Source organism: Salvelinus sp. IW2-2015, linkage group LG8 (assembly GCF_002910315.2).
Source record: "Salvelinus sp. IW2-2015 linkage group LG8, ASM291031v2, whole genome shotgun sequence".
Taxonomy (NCBI): Eukaryota; Metazoa; Chordata; class Actinopteri; order Salmoniformes; family Salmonidae; genus Salvelinus; species Salvelinus sp. IW2-2015.
The window spans coordinates 50,902,513-50,919,761 of NC_036848.1; the positions used below are offsets into that span (position 1 = coordinate 50,902,513).

General features: G+C 43.2%; 1 pseudogene; it reads right to left on the reverse strand.

The window, feature by feature from the left end:
• LOC111968268 (DNA primase large subunit-like) overlaps window positions 1–17,249 on the reverse strand; it is a 108,754-nt pseudogene that overhangs the window by 11,770 nt on the left and 79,735 nt on the right.

A 17,249-nucleotide genomic window follows, 5' to 3' on the forward strand; every position in this document is an offset into this window, starting at 1 on the left:
TGTGGCAGATTACACAATAAAAATAATCAACCCTTGTAGAAAAAAGGCACATAGACCTATATTGCCACTATGCGGCTAGCTCATGAAATTCAGGGTTTCTATTGCAACTTCAATGGATTATGATGAGTATAATTAGAGAGCCCAGAGAAGCACTTTCAACAGTGAAGGCAGAGCCTCTAAACCATCCGATTCTCATCTTTGCATTCCATAGCCACAGCTCTCGTCTCTGCAGACAGACCTACTGTCCATGCCGCCGCCTCCGCCTCCGGTCCTGCTCCAAAATATATGGCGTGTGCTTAAGAAACCATTACACTGTTTGAGTTCGATGGGGGTCACTGCATTCAATCTCAGCGGTGAACTCAATTTACCAATCATATGTACTCCTGTAGCTGCTCAAAAGGGAAATACAGCCTCCCCCTGATGGTAAAATCAACAGTGGGCTGTGGGAGAGCGAGAAAACATTAATCACAATTGTACTCATCATAATCCATTAAAGTTGTAATAAAACCCCTGAACTTGACAAGGTGACTAGCTACATAGTGGCAATATAAGGAGTAATAAAACTACTCACCGATCATATATTAATTATATGGTGCTTTTAAGGATTTAGGAAGCCATTTCCAGTTTAAAGATCACAGCCTACTGTATTAAAATCGTTCTAGGAGCTATGTCGGTGCGTAGACATTTGTGTATAAGTTTCCTCCATTACGACTTGACTGCAATTCATGCATATTCATGAGTGACAGTGCACAATGAAGAGTTTTACACTGATCTTTGAACATCGAGAACAGATTAAGGATCTTTGACAGGTACATGCTGTATACGAAACCACACAAACACACTGAGAAGTTGATAACTTTGATTGAAAGGTCACAAGCCACTAGTAAGTAGCCTAACATGTGTACTTTGTCAATTCCCATGGTGGCTTCCAGATATCTACAGGTAGGGCTGGGACCTCACGATGTGATAACACCCCCCCCTTTTTGACACAGAACAGACTCAATTCGTTGGGGGCATGGACTCTACAAGGTGTTGAAAGTGTTCCACAGGGACGCTGGCTGATGTTGAATCCAGTGCTTCCCATGGTTGTGTCAAGTTGGCTGGATGTCCTTTGGGTGGTGGACAATACTTGATGCACATGGGAAATACAGTGCATTCTCAGACCCCTTCCCCGTTTCTACATTTTGTTACGTTACAGCCTTATTCTAAAATTGATTAAATTAAATGTTTTCCCTCAATCTACCCGCAATACCCCATAATGACTTAGCAAAAAGTGGAATTTAGAAATGTTTGCAAATTTATTCAAAATAAAAAACAAAAATACCTTATTTACATAAGTATTCAGACCCTTTGATATGAGACTCGAAATTGAGCTCAGATGTATCCTGTTTCCATTGACCATACTTGAGATGTTTCTACAACTTGATTGGACTCCACCTGTGGTAAATTCAATTGATTGGACATCATTTACAAGATGGCGCCGACAGAGATGGTCGCTTTGCTTCGAGTCCTTAGGAAACTATGCAGCATTTCGTTTTTTGATGTATTATTACTCACATTACATACATTATTACAGCCGGGAAGAACTATTGGATATAAGAGCAACGTCAAGTTACCAATACTACGACCAGGAATACGACTTTTCCGAAGCGGATCCTCTGTTTGGATCACCACCCAGGACAATGGATCTAATCCCAGAAGCTGACACAAAACAAAGGCGCCGCAAAAGTGGCAGACGGAGCGGCCTCCTGGTCAGGCTCCGTAAACGTGCACATCGCACACCGCTCCCGAGTATACTACCCGCCAATATCGAGTCTCTTGACAACAAGGTAGATAAAATTCGAGCAAGGGTTGCCTTCCAGAGAGACATCAAATATTGTAGCATTCTCTGTTTCATGGAAACATGGCTCTCTCGGGATATGTTGTCGGAATCGGTTCAGCCACCGGGCTACTCCATGCATCGCGCCGACAGAGATAAACACCTCTCTGGGAAGAGGAAGGGCGGGGGTGTAAGCTTCATGATGAACGACTCATGATGTAATCATAACAACATACAGAAACTCAAGTCCTTCTGCTCACCCAATCTAGAATTCCTTGCAATCAAGTGCCGGCCATTTTACCTCCCAAGAGAATTCGTGTCAGTTATTGTCACAGCTGTGTACATTCCCCCTCAAGGAGACACAAAGATGGCCCTCAAGGAACTTCACTGGAGTCTATGTAAACTGGAAACCATATATCCCGAGGCTGCATTTATTGTAGCTGGGGATTTTAACTAAGTAAATTTGAGAACAAGGCTACCTAAATTCTACAAGCATATTGATTGCACTACGCGCAGGGGTAATACACTTGATCACTGCTACTCTAACTTCCGCGATACATAAAGCGCTCCCCACCCTCCCTTGGGCAAATCTGACCACGACGCCATCTTGCTCCTACCTTATAGGCAGAAACTCAAACAGGATGTACCAGTGACTAGAACCATTCAACGCTGGTCTGACCAATCAGAATCCACACGTCAATACTGTTTTGATCACGCAGACTGGGATATGTTCCCGTCAGCCTCAGAGAACAACATCGATCTACACGCTGACTCGGTGAGTGAGTTTATAAAAAAGTGCATTGAGATGTTGTACCCACTGTGACTATTAAAACCTACCCTAACCAGAAACCGTGGATGGGTGGCGGAATTCGCGCACAACTGAAAGTGCAAACCACCTCATTTAACCATGGAAAGAGGTCTGGGAATATGGCTGAATATAAACAGTGTAGTTATTCCCTCCGCAAGGCAATCAAACAAGCAAAATGCCGGTACAGGGACAAAGTGGAGTCGCAATTCAACGGCTCAGACACGAGAAGTATATGGCAGGATCTACAGAAAATCATGGACTATTCAAAGAAAACCAGCCAAGTCACGGACATCACGCTTCCAGACAAACTAAACACCTTCTTTGCACGCTTGAGGAAAATACAGTGCCACCTTTGTGGCCCGCTAACAAGGACTGTGCCCGCCCCTTCTCCTTCTCTTCTTCTACATTTAAACTTGTTAACCCTCGCAAGGCTGCTGGCCCAGATGGCAAACCTAGCCACGTCCTCAGAGCATGCGCAGACCAGCTGGCTGGTGTGTTTACGGTCATATCCAATCACTCCCTATCCCAGTCTGCTGTCCCCACATGCTTCAAGATGGCCACCATTGTTCCTGTACCCAAGAAAGCAAAGATAACTGAACTAAATGACTATCGCCCTGTAGCACTCACTTCTGTCATCATGAAGTCCTTTGAGAGACTAGTCAAGGATCATATCACCTCCACCTTACCGCCCACCATAGACCCACTTCAATTGGCATACCGCCCCAACAGGTCCACAGACGATGCAATCGCCATCACACTGCACACTCCCATCAGGACAAGAGGAATACCTATGTAAGAATGCTGTTCATTGACCACTGTTCAGCATTCAACACCATAGTACCCTCCAAGCTCATCATCAAGCTGGAGGCCCTGGGTCTCAACCCCACCCTGTGCAATTGGGTCCTGGACTTTGATGGGCCACCCCCAGGTGGTGAAGGTAGGAAACAACATCTCCACTTCGCTGACCCTCAACGCTGGGGCCCCACAAGGGTGCGTGCTCAGCCCCCTCATGTACTCCCTATTCACCCACAACTGTGTGGCCATGCACGCCTCCAACTCAATCATCAAGTTTGCAGACGACACAACAGTAGTCGGCTTGATTAACAACAATAATGAGACAGCCTACAGGGAGGAGGTGAGGGCCCTCGGAGTATGGTGTCAGGAAAACAACCTCTCACTCAACGTCAACAAAATAAGATGATCGTGGACTTCAGGAAACAGCAGAGGGAGCACCCCCCTATCCACATTGAAAGGACAGCAGTGGAGAAGGTGGAAAGTTAAGTTCCTCGGCGTACATAACAGACAAACTGAAATGGTCCACCTACACAGACAGTATGGTGAAGAATGCGCAACAGCGCCTCTTCAACATCAGGAGGCTTAAGAAATTTGGCTTGTCACCCAAAACCCTGAAACTTTTACAGATGAACAATCGAGACCATCATGTCAGGCTGTATCAGCCTGGTAAGCAACTGCGCCGCATGCAACCGAACAGGCTCTCCAGAGGGTGGTGCGGTCTGCACAACGCATCACCGGGGGCAAACTACCTGACCTCCATGACACATACAGCACCCGATGTCACAGGAAGGCCAAAGAGATCATCAAGGACAACAACCACCCGAGCCACTGCCTGTTCACACCGCTACCATCCAGAAGACGAGGTCAGTGCAAGTGCATCAAAGCTGGGACCGAGAGACTGACAAACCAGCTTCTATCTCAAGGCCATCAATCTGCTAAATAGCAATCACTAACTCAGAGAGGCTGCTGCCTACATTAAGACCCAGTCACTGGCCACTTTAATAAATGGATCACTAGTCACTTTAAACAATGCCACTTTAAATAATGCCACGATAATAATGTTTACATATATTACATTACTCATATCATATGTACAGTATATACTGTATTTTATACCATCTATTGCACCTTGCCTATGCAGCTCGGCTATCGCTCATCCATATAATTATTTGTACATATTCTCATTCACCCCTTTAGATTTGTGTGTATTAGGTAGCTATTGGGAAATTGTTAGATTACTTTTTAGATATTACTGCACTGTCGGAACTAGAATCACAAGCATTTTGCTACACTCGCATCTGCTAACCATGGGTATGTGACCAATAAAATGTGATTTGATTTAGAAAAGCACACGCCGGTCTACATAATGTCCAAGGCAAAAACCAAGGGATGAAGTCGAAGGAATTGTCTGTAGAGCTCCGAGACAGGATTGTGTCGAGGCACAGATTTGGGGAAGGGTAACCAAAACATTTCTGGAGCATTGAACGTCCCCAAGAACACAGTGGCCTCCATCATTCTTAAATGGAAGAAGTTTGGAACCACCAAGACTCTTCCTAGAGCTGGTTAGCCAGGCAAACTGAGCTATCGTGGGAGAAGAGCCTTGGTCAGAGAGGTGACCAAGAACCCGATGGTCAGTCTGACAGAGCTCCAAAGTTCCTCTGTGGAGATGGGAAAACCTTCCAGAAGGACAACCATCTCTGCATCACTCCACCAATCAGGCCTTTATGGTAGAGTGCCCAGACGGAAGCCACTCCTTAGTAAAAAGGCACATGACAGCCCACTTGGAGTTTGCCAAAAGGCACCTTAAGGACTCTCAGAATCAAGATTATCTGGTCTGATGAAACCAAGATTGAACTCTTTGGTCTGAATGCCAAGCGTCACATCTGGAGGAAACCTGCCACCATCCCTACGGTGAAACATGGTGGTGGCAGTATCATGCAATGGGGATGTTTTTCAGCGGCAGGGACTGGGAGACTAGTCAGGATCGAGGGAAAGATGAACGGAGCAAAGTACAGCTCGCTCAGGACCTCAGACAGGGGCGAAGGATCACCTTCCAACCAGACAACGACCCTAAGCACACAGCCAAGACAACGCAGGAGTGGCTTCGGGACAAGTCTCTGAATGTCCTTGAGTGGCCCAGCCAGAGCCCGGACTTGAACCAGATCTAACATCTCTGAAGAGACCTGAAATTGCTGTGCAGCATCGCTCCCCATCCAACCTGACAGAGCTTGAGGATATGCATAGAAGAATGGGAGAAACTCTAACTTCTACAAATAGGGTATTGTGTGAAGATTGAGGAGGAAAAACATTAATTTAATACATTTTAGACTAAAGCTGTAACGTAACAAAAGGTGAAGAAAGGGAAAGGGTCTGAATACTTTCCGAATGCACTGTAGATGTCTTTTTCCCCTCATCAACTAAATCCATTTTAGATTAAGACTGTAACGTAATGCCACAATCCATGTTTCAATTGTCTCAAGGTTTAAAAACACTTCTTTAACCTGTCTCCTCCCCTTCATCTACACTGATTGAAGTAGATTTAGCAGGTGACATCAAGAAGGAACAACAGCTTTCACCTGTATTCACTTGGTCAGTCTCATGGATAGAGCAGGTGTTCTTAATGTTTTGTACACTCAGTGTATGTCTGCTGCAGAGAGACAAAAGAGAGCAGGAGAAAATATATTTGGATAATTCATGGAAATAAGTGCTGATAACATGTTGGCTCTATAAAAAGAAGATGGAGAACAAGCTATAGGATGAAAATATTGTCCAAAATAATAATTGCGATATGTAACTATCCCCCCCCCCCCCCCCCCCCCAACCTACTGGTCCATTCAGTCATAAGAGCTTCTCACAAGGAGCTTAGCTCCAAGGACAACAATGGCATTAGCTAAATGAAGCCAGTCTAATTATACAGAGGCGTAGCTATTGAGTGTCAGAAATGCCAGCCATTCATCCATTCAGTGTTCCACTGAAAGACTGCCGCACACAAAGCCTGTCACTCTTCCACTGCATGCCCCACTTACTTTTAGAACACTAACTAATTACTGTAATAATGTCAACTAGTTCCAATGTAATGTATGCAAATGCTCATTGGCGGAAGTGCATTGTTATTTCATGACCGAGCTCGAAAGATTCCAGCTGAAATAAATAGGCAGCAAGCTCTTATTTGTAATTTCAAGCTTTTCTTTTTGGAAGGTTATTTCAAGACATCAAATCCTGAGACCTGCTCTTCTTTCCCATGTTTGAATGCAACATGTAAGTTAGTTGTAGTGAGACTGATCAAAAGACACGTCTTGACTCTAAACTGTAATCATAACTGAAAAGCTAGCCAATCCAACGATGAATCACAATGTGAACATTTGTCCATTTCAAAATCATTCATCGACAAAACTAATTCATTCAATACCAAAAATGCCTCATAAGCATACCACCAAAAAAAAAAAAAAAAAAATGCAGTCAAACAATGAGGCTCTCATTTCAGAGCCTTATAAAACATCCCCAGGGGAAACTGTTCCTAAGAAGTTGGCTTCAATATGACAAAAGGGAGAAAATACATGCAAGTCATATTAGCATGAAGCTGGTTTAACTTGATTTCAATTTAATCCCAAACAATCCTCTACCCATTTTACTGAGGAGATGTTGACATAGCTATTGGTAAATGCTGTGTCTACCCTGGAGGCTTACTGTACAGCCTGTTAGTTAATTTAGTGTCTACCTTGGGTGCTTACTGTATCAGCTGTTAGTTTAATGCAGTGTCTACCCTGGGGCTTAGGGTACACCTGTTGGTTAATGCAGTGTCTACCCTGGAGGCTTACTGTACAGCCTGTGTAGTTAAATTTAGTGTCTACCATGAGGCTTACTGTACAGCCTGTTAGTTAATGCAGTGTCTACCCTGGGTGCTCTACTGTTACAGCCTGTTAGTTAATGCAGTGTCTACCAGGAGGGCCTACTGTACAGCCTGTTAGTTAATGCAGTGTCTACCCTGGAGGCTTACTGTACAGCCTGTTAGTTAATGCAGTGTCTTACCCTGGGTTACTGTACAGCTTGTTAGTTAATGCAGTGTCTACCCTGGGGCTTACTGTCAGCCTGTTAGTTAATGCATGTCTCACCTGGGGCTTACTGTACAGCCTGTTAGTTTAATGCGAGTTTCTACCCTGGAGGGCTTACTGTACAGCCTGTTAGTTAATGCATCGTCTACTCTGGGGCTTACTGTACAGGCTGTTATTTCATGGTTAGCACTAATGAGTCTTACTGCAGCGCGTTAGTTAATGCAGTGTCTGACCTGGGGGCTTACTGTACAGCCTGTTATTAATGCATCGTCTCCTGGGTGCTTACTGTACAGCCTTTTAGTTAATGCAGTGGTCTACCCTGGAGCTTACTGTACAGCCTGTTAGTTAATTTAGTGTCTACCCTGGAGGCTTACTGTACAGCCTGTTAGTTAATGCAGTGCTACCATGAGGTCTTACTGTACAGCTGTTAGTTAATGGCAGTCTACCTGGGGCTACTGTACAGCCTGTTAGTTAATGCAGTGTCTACCTGGAGCTTACTGTACAGCCTGTTAGTTAATGCAGTGTCTACCTGGAGGCTACTGTACAGCTGTTAGTTAATGCATGTCCTCTGGAGCCTGACTGTAAGCCTGTTAGTTAATGCATGTCTACCATGGCAGGCTTACTGTCTAAGCCTGTTGATTAATGCAGTGTCTACCTGGGGGCTTACTGTACAGCCTGTTAGTTAATGCATGTTCTCCATGGAGCTTACTGTACAGCCTGTTAGTTAATGCAGTGTCTATCCCTGGGGGCTTACTGTACAGCCTGTTAGGTAATGCAGGTCTACCCTGGGGGCTTCTGTCAGCCTGTTAGTTAATGCAGTGTCTACCCTGGGGCTACTGTACAGCCTGTTAGTTAATGCAGTGTCTACCATGGAGGCCTTACTGTACAGCCCTGTTAGTTATGGCATTCGTCTACTCCTGGGGCTTACTGTCAAGCTGTTAGTTAATTTAGTGTCTACCATGGAGTCTTACTGTACAGCCTGTTAGTTAATGCTCGTCTGCCTGGGGCTTACTGTTACAGCCTGTTAGTTAATGCAGTGTCTACCCTGGGTGCTTCTGTACAGCCTGTTAGTTAATCAGTGTCTACCCTGGGGCTTACTGTACAGCCTGTTAGTTAATGCAGTGTCTACCCTTGGGTGCTTACTGTACAGCCTGTTAGTTAGCAGTGTTCTACCTGGGGGCTTATGTACAGCATGTTAGTGTGAATTTAGTGTCTACCATGGGTCTTCTGTACAGCCTGTTAGCTTAATTTAGGGTCTCCGGAGGAGCTTCCTGTACAGCCTGTTAGTTAATGCAGTGTCTACCCTGGGGGCTTACTGTACAGCCTGTTAGTTAATGCAGTGTCTACCCTGGGGGCTTACTGTACAGGCTGTTAACATCTCCATTCCAACACACTTTGGCAATGGCGACAGAGAAACCTGAAATAGAAGAAATTAGAAGTGTGTGTGTAAGCCTTGCCGTGGCTCCTCAGAGACAGTCCATTGTGACTGATGTGTCACTAGCCCTAATCCATCTTGTGTAATGCCATTAAAACATGTTTCATTGTAATCACTGCTACAAGCCTCATAACAACGAACACCTTGTAAAATAAACAGTACAACATTGAAGGTGAGGGACTCCACAATACATCATGGCTCTTCCCAAAATGCACATCAATTTGTCTGCTTTAGTGGGTTGGGTAAATAGCTTGACGATACAAGCTACATACACTGACTATACAAAACTTTAAGTACAAGTGCCTTCGGGAAGTATTCTGACCCCTTGATTTTTTCCCACATTTTGTTATGTTAGTCTTATTCTAAAAAATATATTTTTTTATCCTCAAGAACCTACTCTACACTCAACACCCCATAATGACAAAGCGAAAACAGGTTTTTATATTTTTGCAAATGTATTAAAAATAAAAAACAGATATACCATATTTAAAAAAGTATTTGAACACTTTATTATGAGAATTTAGAAAATGAGCTCAGGTGCATCCAGTTTCCATTGATATATCATGACGAGGCGAGACCCAGATGCAGACACAGGAGGCAGATGGTTGGAGTCTTACAATATTTATTAATCCATTAGGATGATCGTGGACAGGAAAAAGGGTCAAAACCAGTTCAAACTCCAAAAGGTACCGAAGGTCAGGCAGAATCAAGGTCAGGGCAGGCAGGCGGGAAAGTAGTCCAGAGTCAGGCACAGAGAGACAGGAAACACAGGGATAAATACACCAGGGAAAATAAGCGACACCTGGAGGGGGTGGAGACAATAACAGGAACAGGTGAAACAAATCAGGGCGTGACGTGATCATCCCTGAGATGTTTCTACAACTTGGAGTCCACCTGTAGTAAATTCAATTATCCCTTTACACTTGTGTGTATAAGGTAGTAGTTGTGGAATTGTTAGGTTAGATTACTTGTTGTTATTACTGCATTGTCGGAACTAGAAGCACAAGCATTTCGCTACACTCGCATTAACATCTGCTAACCATGTGTATGTGACTAATAAAAATTTGATTTGATTTAGTAAATTCAATTGATTGGACATGATTTGGAAAGGCACACACCTGTCTATATAAGGTCCAAGAGTTGATTGGTGCATGTCAGAGCAAAAACCAAGCCATCAGGTCGAAGGAATTGTCCGTAGAGCTCCAACAATCCAATGATCACTCTGACAGAGCTCCAGAGGTCCTCTGTTGAGATGGGAGAACCTTCCAGAAGGACAACCATCTCTACAGTACTCCACCAATCAGGCCTTTATGGTAGAGTGGCCAGACGGAAGCCACTTCTCAGTAAAAGGCACATGACAGCACGCTTGGAGTTGGCCAAAAGGCACCTAAAGGACTCTCAGACCATGAGAAAGCAGATTCTCTTGTCTGATGAAACCAATATTAAACTATTTGGCCTGAATGCCAAGCTTCACGTCGGGAGGAAACCTGGCACCATCCATACGGTGAAACATGGTGGTGGCAGCATCATGCTGTGGGGATGTTTTTCAGCGGCAGGGACTGTGAGACTAGTCAGGATTGAGGGAAAGATGAAAGGAGCAAAGTACAAAGAGATTGTTTAAAACCTGCTCCAGAGCGCTCAGTACCTGACTGGGGCAAAGGTTCACCTTCCAACAGGACAACGACCCTAAGCACACAGCCAAGACTATGCAGGAGTGGCTTCGGGACAAATCTCTGAATGTCCTTGAGTGGCCCAGCCAGAGCCCGGACTTGAACCCGATCTAACATCTCTGAAGAGACCTGAAATAGCTGTGCAGCGATGCTCCCCATCCAACCTGACAGAGCTTGAGAGGATCTGCAGAGAAGAAAGGGAGAAACTCCCCAAATCCGTTTTAGAATAAGGCTGTAGCGTAACAAAATGTGGAAAAGGTCACGGGGTCTGAATACTTACCGAAAGCACTGTAGGCTAGCAAATTTAATTTTGAAATATAATAGGCCTTTTTGTCAAATTAGTAGGCTGACTCATATATACAGTACCATTCATAATGTTTCCCCTAATGTTATTAGCCTAACTCCTCTTTCTCTAAGATTACTTCATTCCTCCCTCGCTTTCAACAGTTAAATGAAATACATGCTGTTGTCCTTATCGTCATCATTCTATTGATGTCCTTGAATAATATAGGTCTAGAATTAGATGGAGAAGCCTTTCACGTCTCTTCAAGAAGATTGAATGGTTATGGTTCTGAATGAATAACTGCTATAGCCTGCCGCCATAGCGCGTTCACTCTTCTTTCAAACTCCCCGAGAGTTCTATTGGCTGCTGAATTTAACGTTCAGCAAAAAAAGAGATTGCATCCCTCTTTGAATAGTCTATTGGTATAAGAAATGCTAAAATAAATCATGTCCAGCAAGTTATTCAAGTCTAGCTTTTCCTGCTTGGGACTCCAAAAGCTAAGGAGTGGTTTTTAAGGAGAGGCCAGCGGAGAACAGGTCCTTGTGTATTGAGCAAGAGACAGAGGGGGTATAAATTAGAAGCTTATTATGCATAACCCATCATTAATTAGCTAAGTTTAAGGCATAAGGCTAACACTGCACTGAATTTATTACCTGAAAGAGGTAGGCTCGGACATCTACACTGCATTCGGAAAGTATTCAGACCCCTTCCCTTTCTCCACATTTTGTTACGTTACAGCTTTAGTCTAAAATGTATTAAATTGTTTTTCCTCCTCAATCTACACACAATACCCTGTAATGACAAAGCAAAAACAGGTTTTTCGAAATTTAGCAAATGTATAAAAAATTTAAAAACTTGAATATCACATTTACATACGTTTTCAGACCCTTTACTCAGTACTTTGTTGAAGCACCTTTGGCAGTGATTACAGTCTTGAGTCTTCTTGGGTATGGCGCTACAAGCTTGGCATACCTGTATTTGGGGAGTTTCTCCCATTCTTCTATGCAGATCCTCTCAATCACTGTCAGGTAGGTTGTGTGTGCGAGCGAGTGCAAGAGTGTTCGCGCGTGCACTGATTTAAAGCAACGATATTCAAGTGATGGTTTAAAACTCTGCAATTAAAAAATACATCTTTACAAAAAACAAAAGGTGACCCTTGAAAGCCAGATGGAGATGGTAAATTAGATGCACATTCGTTCTATATATTACTGTATCATAGGCTATGCTGCAGCAAATGTAGGCCTACCTGTCAGAAGGGGGGAAAAGGTTAGCATGGTGAGATGATAAGTCTACATGCATTGTGAACTGCGCTCCATACTGAGATGGACTGTCTGTCCCCACCCTGAGGGTTGGTTCATCATGCAGAGGACATAGAGAAGCCAGATTAAGGCATTGCATATAATTTAACAGTTCCATTTCACACTATGCTGTTCATATAAATCATTTATCATAATTTACCAGTATCTGGCAGTTATTTATCCCGGGAAAACGGAGTGGTTTTGGGCGGTAAATCTCGGTAACCGGGTACCCTCCATTCAACCCTAGTGTAGATGAAGGGGAGGAGACAAGTTTTAAAGGATTTTTAAGCCTCGATACAATTGAGACATGGATTGTGTTTGTGCCATTCAGAGGATGAATGTGCAAGACAAAAGATTTAAGTGCCTTTGAACAGGGCATGGTAGTAGATGCTAGGCGCACCAGTTTGTGTCAAGAACTGCTGGGGTTTTCATGCTTAACAGTTTCCGTGTGTATCAAGAATGGTCCACCACCCAAAGAACATCCAGCCAACTTGACAACTGTGGGAAGCATTGGCGTCAACATGGGCCAGCATCCCTGAGGAACGCTTTCGACACCTTGCCCCAACAAATTGAGGCTGTTCTGAGGGCGAAAGTTAGGGGCGGGGTGGTGCAACTCAATATTAGGAAGGTGTTCCTAATGTTTGGTAGACTCAATGTAGTTGTTAGGCACTTCCTGCCTTTATGGATAATAAATAAATGTGGGCTTACATTTTGGGAACTGTAGGATATAACCTGGCTGTGGATTAAGGTGAAAAGCACAGAGGATATTGGCTATATTAATATGTAAAGTCTTCTTCAAATCCATCCAGTTTTAATCCAACTTTGGAAAAGTTCCTTCAGAGAATCCAAGCCTATAGTTTAGGTTATTTTGAGGCACCAGACTCTTCGCAATCATCACCTATGTTCAGAAGCTTTGTTTTTCCAATCCAGGAAGTATTTTCTTTCAGGCTTCCAGGGTGCGAACAGAGTACACAGCTCCCCTGCCTTTCTCCTCTGGCTGTGTGAAATGTATCAAGAGCAGACAGCAAAAGCAAGAGAGCTCCAAAGACTAATGCCTCGGCAGAGACATTAAGCACAGAACTAGACGGAAACAGAGATTACATCCTGGGAGTGACTTGAATAATAAAAACCTGTAGCTCCTTCAAGGAGGAATTGAAGTTCGGGAAGGATTTTGCACGCAGCCAGTCACGTACGGCGTCGCCAGACACACTCAAGGTTCCTGGGTCAATTACCTAATTACCCGGTTTCAATCAAGGGCAGTGAATGAGAAAGTATCAGATGACAGGAAAACAAAGTGGATTTATGGAGGACTGAGTCATGAATAGGAGTCCAGGGAGAAGCAAACAGGGCTTTGTTATAAAGGGTGTCTTTAGTCTCACTGTAGGATATAATGAAAATAAACAAATACCTACATAATAAATACCATAACATTGAGCATAATTATATTTTAGCGAACACTGGCGTTTATTCACTACAGGTATCCAGTTAAAGAACAGAATACACTGTTCTGCCTCTGTCATGCATGGGTTTATAGGCAGGCACATGATGTTGAAACAAAGTAGAAAGACGACATCATTGAAATAAGCAAGCACACTGACATAATAAACCAAAAGCCCAAAACTATGTTGGTTCTACTGCTCATCACACAAATACAGAATTTAACTATTTTGTAGGTGAAAAATAAATAATCTGAAACTGTTAACATATCCAATAAGTACATTTTATAGGCTAATCCAGGCGGAAACATCAACACTCCAGGCAAGTACCCCCTTCCTGATGGTTCAAATTGGCTTCATGTGTTCATTTCTCACTCTCAACCCAAACTTTAATTCACGTGTTCATTTCTCACTCTCAACCCAAACTTTAATTAATGTGTTCATTTCTCACTCTCAACCCAAACTTTAATTAATGTGTTCATTTCTCACTCTCAACCCAAACTTTAATTCATGTGTTCATTTCTCACTCTCAACCCAGACTTTAATGAGCACAAATAAAAACGATCAATGTGTTACCCAATGATCCCAAAGTTATGAGTCATGCAAAAAAACACAAAATGTCAATAATCCAAGTCTTAATTTTAGAAAGATCATCATAGTGCTAATTATGCAAGAATGTTTTTAGAACCCAACAGGCATTTTCAGAAGTTTTGAGGACAACACATTGCAGATGTAGCTTCCATGATGCCTGATAGGCCTTGGACATGCTGCTTTCACCTATCCTGTTTTCAGATTAGTGGAGAGATTAAGGAACGGAGACAACGAGAAGAGGATGCTACATAAGAGTTGAGATGCATCCTTGACAACTATCAGTGAAATAATCCGATAACATGACTCTGATCAGATAAACCAACTTCAACAATCCCACTATCTTGATCTTGCTGCATAAATTGATTGAACCAAGCTTTGGACACAGAATTACTTCAAAAGGTCAACTAGGGGGTGAGTATATTTGTCCTGTTTCACACATACACAAATGTGTGGAGGGATTTTCTTTTTTTTTGCATATCCCACTCCCCCAGAGACACCCTCGGAGAGTGGGGTCATGGCCAGGGATCACTTAGAATGAAATAATTAAGTTTCCACTGGAGCAACTCAAGGAAGGCATTTACTTCAGTCAAGGGCACATTTCGTCAGTGTCCTAACCTGCTTGAAAACTCCACAGATATAGCAGTGGTGAATCCCACCCACTTCACACCCTACCACCCTTGATTGTCTCCTCTCTCTGTCAATTAGTGGTGGGAAGTCATGGAGGTGCAGGTGGGTTTTGCTGAGTAAACAGCATCTAGGCCAGGCAGTTAGGGCTGCTTGATGGACGAGGCCACGTTGGTGCTGTGGGCTGATGCCTCAGGAGTAGGAGAGTTCACTAATTAAACAGGCAGCTGCTTTGCCAGTGTGTGTGTGGTGTGTATGTGCGTTTGTGTGTCAAGGAATGGGGATGCTATACTACCCAACTGGGTCCATTATCTCTGGACCAATCCAGTGCTTGCTGAACACCACTTACCTTTGACATTGGAAAGGGGACAGTGTTTTTACCATAAATGATGCACCACTTCCTGCCTGAAGATAACACATCCAGATACACTGTTCAGTAAAGTAGACTTTGGTAGACAGTAGAGCAATAAAGAAGTTAAGATTGAGAGGACTGCCCTGTTACTAAGCACAGCTATTCTGCACAGTAGTTGTAGAATATCTTGGCACTATAGGCACAGAACAAACACCTTTATTTAGAATACTGCTATATGCATACGTGAACAAAATATTAGAATTTGCATTACAAGTATTGGGCTGATGCAATTTTACGCTGCAATAGGCATGAATTATCATCCTCATACCAAGAGTGATGTCTAAATATTTGATATGCTTCTCAATTACAGATGCGGTCTGAACATTAACTCGTCTGACCCCCCCCCCCCCAGACACACACACTCGCAGAGAACGTTAGCGAGGGTATTTCTTTCACTGTGGGAGCTGATCAATTCAGCTAAACTGTTGGGAGTGCAATTCCTACACGTAGCCTAGCTCTCAAACATCCTGTCAGGCTTCGACTGAAATCTGGAGACCATCCCAGGATACACTGCGGTAGGAAGCAGCAGCAGCCTAGGCAGAATCAGGCCGCGCTGGGCCGTTGCCGCTCACCAGTAGAGAACATTAAGAATCCTGATGCCCCTCTCCTGGTGGACTCCTTAGGCTGGTTGTTAAGGGAGCTGCTTCTCCTCCCTCAACCCTCTGAGTCTCAGTGGTCATCCTTCAACAGCCCCCACAGAACAAAGCCTATTGCGAGTGATGCATTTATTTTTGAAGGTTACATTGCTAGAGTAGAAAAGACACTGGCAATGTTGAAAAGCTTTGTGACGACAGCAGAACTGCAATTTCCACACCTCACCTGTGAAACCATCCACTGTCGTCTGCCTATCAAAACAGCTGTTCATGAGCAAACACCCGACCCTAAATTCACTACACAAATACAAAGAAAAGACAAGTGTAGAATGAAACAGTTTTACGGATTCATTAAAAAGTCAATATTTCTATTCCGAGCGAATAAAACAAGGCTATCTAAAGCTCAGAGCTAATAAAACTAGGAGAGAAGTTGACCAACTATGTAATTAGCCAGCATGCTCCCTAGGTCTCACCTTGTCTTAAAACAACACACCGCTAATTCATTCCACAGGCATTATCTCAGAGCCAGAGCACTAATGATAAAGACTACAGTAATAATGACTGGATTAGGAGCCTCTGAAACAAAGAGACTCTTTATATTCTTGAAACACCGTTTCTCCCTCAAAACCCCAAGACCAAGTAAGGTGGCAAGCAAAAAGGTCTTTGGATCCCCCCTTTCAACTGACTTAGGTTTGAATATCCTTGGAATCGGTAAAATAATTGCATTCATCTTTAAAAAAAAGTGTTTGGCTTCGATGTTGGTTGTTGGAGTTCCTAATTAGTGTAACTGTCAAATTGCTAAAACACTGACATTTGTAAACCTGATTAAGTAATTGTTATCCAGGCCTTGTGACAATGCACGCACCTTTTATTCTGCTTAATTGATGAGCTTCAGAACAGTAATAAACAGTCATTAGGGTCTAGCTTGGCGTTAGCGTGCCAGTTGATTATCTATGCTCATCTCATTTTAAACCAATTTCATTACACTTCCAGTGAATGATCCCTTGAAACAAACAAACTAGAGAATTCCAAATCTAACAAAATAATATTTGATTTGAGAGGCAACAGCAAAGTAACTTGAGTCAAATTCAGGTGAGCAGGAAGTAAGGAAACTATGGTTTTATGATGTACAATTTTACTCTGACTATATCTAGCTGTTGCCATTTTTTATTGCCTTTAGGTAGACCTGGATATACATCAAACATAATATCGGTGTTGATGTCGGCTTCTTGAGGTCAACAGTACACCTACACAGGTCCGTATGCCTGTGCTTATAGGCTCATTTCACCCGCAGGAGCTATAAAAGATGCTCCAACATGCAGCTGCAACATAAGCTACTAACACCTGCTAGACTGTTAAAAAAAAAAGAAGAGAGAACGGCAGCACATAAAAATGCACTTTGGTTCAGACTTGCTGCTTTCATCTTTAGATGG